Below are 5,605 nucleotides of genomic sequence, written 5' to 3'. Positions count from 1 at the left end.
GGATAAGGTGGAGGATTGGAGATGAAGTAAAACTTCTCAGAAAGAGGGGGGGGGATATCAGAACAGGTGTCCTTGAGACAGCAGTCACAGCCCAGGACTGGCTGAGTTCATGAAGCATTTGGATGCTGCTCTCAGCCATAGCAGTTTAAGTATGGGCCGTCTCCCATAGAGCTAGGAGTTGCTGGTCCTTTCCACCCCAGTAGGCTTTCTGATTCTAGAAACAAAAAGAGAGAATTCACTGAATTCATATTTGTTTCTTCATTAACTTTTCCTCTCATCTCAGTAATAGACATTTTAGACATCCCTGTGGGGGGGAAAAAAGGCCTCCATTCTGTTTATCATGAGGAGAAGTGCTTCAATTGCCTGCCAACATCATCTTGAACTTGTGAGTAAAATAACCCCATAACTCACTGATATTCTGTTTACATCATTAAGAAAGATGTGACTCAGTGAATTCCATTTTCTATCCTGAATCACCTACCTGTAGCACTTCAGTGGCAGCAGAACTGGATCCTTAACTGATTAAAAAGGAAGCCCATTAATAATTGCAGGCTCTTACATAAAGATGCAATATACTACATGCAAACATTAATGCAAAGGCAGAACTTCAACACAGTCCCATCTCTTTTGTTAAAAGTCTCAGTTTGGGACAAAGGTTCACAGGAAGTAACTTACCAAGATCCAATAGAAGGGGTTCTGCAGTGAAGCAAAAAGCTCAGTAGCTCAGGTTACCTAGTGAGACACCAGAGAATTCTCAGTGAACTCTTCTTAAAAATAGAAAGCAGAATCTTGTTTTGAAAAAAGTCAGTGCCACTTCTGCTCTTGGGACAGCACACCCTCCTGTGAGCCCAGGAAGGTCTACTGAGCTCAAGGAATGCTTCTGTCTGGAAATACAGCTGCAACAATACAAAACACTGGCAAACTCTGCCATTTCATCCAGTGAGTAAAGAAAGTCTGACACGTTGTAGTTTTCTAGTAGATAACCTGTAAAATATTTGTTTAACTCTCGCTTTTCTTTTACAGAACATGAAATGCTAAATAGTCAACTGCTTAAGGGATCATTTCTCCCTTTCTGTGTTCCCCAAGATGAATAACATCAGCAGCAAGGAAACAAGGCCCAAGCACAGAAACAGCACATCTTTTTGTGCGGTAAGCAAGGATTTACTGTTGTTTTAAGTCAGAGACAGACAGGTATCCACTTCACCACAAAACTTTGAGTTAGCTAAGCCTCATCATTCCACTACAGTGCAGATATTCTTAGGCATCCCAGTTCCCACACAACACAGCAATCGCACCTGCAGCAGATGCAGTCTTCCCAGAAAGCCATCACAAGCCACTCCCTCTTCTACAAAAGGGGTGCATCATCACCCACTTCCCACCCCATGGAAGCAAAGTTAGTCACTAGTATTTTGGGGGCATACATAGAATTCTGTTCTTCTCATTTCAATCTACAAATTCTCCTCTACAGCTTTGCTTGAGCAAGAAGATAAAGTGAAAGACCTCCCCCTTAAGAGTGACCTAGCTTTTCAGTGTTTAAATTTAGACATTTTTGTCTGTCTGGCAATTCAACACATTTCACAGGAGATGTATTCTTAAATACTGAGTAAAACGTTACCTCAAAAAGAGATAATTATTTATATATAAATGTAGGAAACTGAGTTGGCCTTATCAGAGACCACTCACAAAAGGAGCTTTCACAAGTACTTCCACTTTTTATTTTCCCATGAGACTAATTTTTCCCCAAGGGGGACATAGCAAAAAAAGTCACATGGAGCAGAACACCAACTTTCCTCCTTCTTAACCATGTCAGTCTTTTCAGCTTGTTGATACTGTAAACCATCCATAGCATACACAGGACGCATAGTGAGATACACAACATGGACACATTTTGCCACATTGAAGTACTACACAGAGCAAGCAACCTCTCAAGTTACAGAGCAAGAGTTGTTTCAAAAAGGCTTTACCTGAGGTTTGAAATGAAGTGAATTTTCTCCTTCAGCAGGACACAGAACCCAGCTCCTCCTCACTCTCTCTCCCACCTTCAGGACCAGGAGCGCCACCACAAAGCAGCCACCACCACACAAGAGCCACTCTCAGGCCCATGGAGACCCCTTAACCAGGGAGGGGCTCCCCACCCTCATACCCTCACTCAGGAGGACCCCAATGACAGGAGGGGCTCCCCTTAAACAGGAGGGGCTCCTGCCCTCAGCCCCCCAGCCACAAAATTTTCTGTTACAGACCTGCACCCACTCTCCCACCCAAAAGAACTAAAATCTCTTGAGACGCTGCAATCCCCACCCAATAGCCCCAGGCCAAAGGGAAAGAGCACAGCCAACTCAGAGTGAGCTGTGCTCTTCCTCCCCTTAGACATCTCTTCTAAACCACACAGAACAATCACACAAAAAACCCAACTCCACAAAAGCCACAACTTGACACCACAAGCCCCAAAGCCCAATTATCCCACCTGCCAGACACAAACATCTCTACCAACACACCTACCTCATGCTTCTGCAGCTCCCAGGGTGGGGACCTTTTGGTGTGCCAGCTGCACCAGGACCTGAGGCAAGACTACAGGTCTGGAGTACTGAAACAACCCCAGCACTGCTGCTCACTTCTCTCTCCTTCAGCTCCACCAGTGGACCTGCTGCACACCTTCAGAGCTGATACCAAACCACACCTACACCCAGTCCCAGCCAGAAACCTCAAGCCCAGAGACAGCACACACAGATCAGGGACAAAAGGACACAGCTCACCTCGCTCCACAGAGCAGCTGGAGTCACACCCATGGGATGCCCACTCTGAACCTGCAGGAAGAACTCAGCAAAGCTCTTCTGAGGGGCCACCGAGTGGGCAGGTCAGAGGGCTCACCTCCTTTATTGGGCTGATCTTCAGTGCTCTCCTGTGGTGCTTGCCTTGTGAGCAGATCATCCCAGTCCCTCAGGAAAGCAGCCTCCCTACAGCACATCACCAACAAAAACATCCAGACTCAACTTGAAGATCCCCAGAGAAGGGCACCCCACAGCCTATTCCATCACCCTCACAGTGAAATCATTCTTCCTTCTGTTCATACAGCTGCCAGTGTTCCAGTCTGTGAACATTACTCCCGTTCTACCACCACACACCTCCCATCTGTGTCTGAATAAGCCCATCCCCATCAACCAGACTCCTGCACTTAGACATTTACTGACAGTACTGATATTCTACCCCACAACATCCACTGGCCTGCTCTCATCTAACCAGACAGTCACAATGCAACTGCAGAAGGCTAACAATGCAGAAGGCTACCAGGTCCATCATTTCCTCTTGCTGAATCCGCCCTGACTACTCCTTAGAAACAACAACTCTTCCAGTTGCTCGGAGATGACATCTAGAACAAGCTGTCCCATCCCAATGCCAGGGAGGGAGGTGACACTGACCAGCCTACAGTTGTGCAGGCCCTCCTTCTCACCCTTTCTGAAGGCTGCGGTGACACTGGCTATCCTTGAGTCCTCAGGCGCCTTGCCTATAGGAAAGAGCATAAAGAACACGAGGGAGAGCTCTCTGGCAGTCACTTCTGCCAGCTCCCTTGGCACACTTACGCATATCTCATTAGGATCCAGGGATTTGCAGGTATCGATTTTGCCTAAATGCTTTGACCTACTCCTCTGCACTTGAGAGGAAGTCATCCTTCCTCAAAGACCCTTCCATCGAATATTCCCAAGGAGCACTCTCAGCGGTGACCGCTGAAGCTGAGAAGGCATCTGGCACCTCTGCCTTCTCACATCCCCTACTTTACAAGGTGGGGGCAGCCCCCAATAACAGCAGGCCCACAAACTCCCTAGTCTCTATTTTGCTGTTGGCAAACTTGCAAACTTCTGTTAGCCTTTGCCTTCCTCCACAAAGGTGATACTAAGGGGGCCTTAGCCTTACTTTCCTTCTTCAAGTTTACCATGAGACTTGGTGATCATGGTGACCATGACACGGTAGAGTTCTCGATTCTTGCCGGGGTCAGAAGGGGGAACAGCAAAACTGCTACCTTGGACTTCCGGAGGGCAGACTTTGAATTGTTCAGGAGACTTGGTAGGGAGAGTCCCCTGGGGTTCAGTCTTAGAGAGTAAAGGGATACAAGCTGGTTGGTTGCTCTTCAAGAAGGAAGTCTTAAAGGTGCAGGAGCAGGCTGTACCCCTGAGCTGCAAAATGAGCCGGTGTGGAAGACCGGCGTGGATGAATAGGGAACTATTCTTGAGGCTCCAGGAGAAAAAGAGAATCTACCTCCTGTGGAAGAAGGGACAGGCACCCCGGGAAGAATACAAAGTTGTTGTTAAGATGTTGTCTCGCTCCAATTTATAGGAGGGAGAGGAGGTTCTTTGAAATATGTATGCCCGGCATGAGATTAAGAAACAACGGTTCAAATGTTGGTCCGACCAGTTTATTACAAATGTTAATAAGGGAGTGGTACATGTGGGACAACCGGGGGATCAGGCCTAGCCAGCATGGGTTCACGAAGGGCAGGTCCTGCTTGACCAACCTGATCTCCTTCTATGATCTAGTGACCCGTCTGGTGGATGAGGGAAAGGCTGTTGATGTGGTCTACCTAGACCTCAGCAAAGCCTTTGACGCTGTCTCCCACAGTATTCTCCTGCAGAAGCTAGCAGTCCGTGGCTTGGACAGATGCACTCTTAGCTGGGTAAGGACCTGGCTGGAGGGCCGGGCCCAGAGAGTGGTGGTGAATGGAGTTAAATCCAGCTGGCGACCGGTCACGAGTGGTGTTCCCCAGGGGTCAGCACTGGGGCCTGTCCTGTTTAATATCTTTATTGATGACCTGGATGAGGGCATTGAGTGCACCCTCAGTAAGTTTGCAGATGACACCAAGCTGGCTGGAAGTGTTGATCTGCCTGAGGGTAGCAAGGCCCTACAGAGGGATCTGGATAGCTGGCCCGAAGCCAGTGGGATGGGATTCAACAAGACCAAATGCCGAGTCCGGCACTTTGGCCACAATAACCCCAGGCAACGCAACAGGCTTGGGGCAGAGTGGCTGGAAGACTGTGTAGAGGAAATGGACCTGGGGGTGTTGATTGACGCTGGACTGAACATGAGCCAGCAGTGTGCCCAGGTGGCCAAGAAGGCCAATGGCATCCTGGCTTGTATCAGAAATAGCAGGGCCAGCAGGAACAGGGAAGTAATTGTCCCCCTGTACTCAGCACTGGTGAGGCCACACCTCGAGTACTGTGTCCAGTTTTGGGCCTCTCACTGTAAGAAAGACCTTGAGGCCCTGGAGCGTGTCCAGAGGAGGGCAACAAAGCTGGTGAGGGGTCTGGAGCACAGGCCTTATGAGGAGCGGCTGAAGGAGCTGGGATTGTTCAGTCTAGAGAAGAGGAGGCTCAGGGGAGACCTTATTGCTCTCTATAACTACCTGAAGGGAGGTTGCAGTGAGCTAGGGGTCAGCCTCTTCTCTCGTGTGACTAGTGATAGGACTAGAGGGAATGGCTTCAAGCTGCACCAGGGAAGGTTCAGGCTGGACGTTAGGAAATACTACTTCTCTGAAAGGGTGGTCAGGCACTGGAATGGGCTGCCCAGGGAGGTGGTGGAGTCACCGACCGTGGTGGTGTTCAAAGAGTGTTTGGAT

The sequence above is a fragment of the Gallus gallus genome, chromosome 6, assembly GCF_016699485.2.
Source record: "Gallus gallus isolate bGalGal1 chromosome 6, bGalGal1.mat.broiler.GRCg7b, whole genome shotgun sequence".
NCBI lineage: Eukaryota > Metazoa > Chordata > Aves > Galliformes > Phasianidae > Gallus > Gallus gallus.
Note: the sequence above shows the minus strand (reverse complement) of the source record.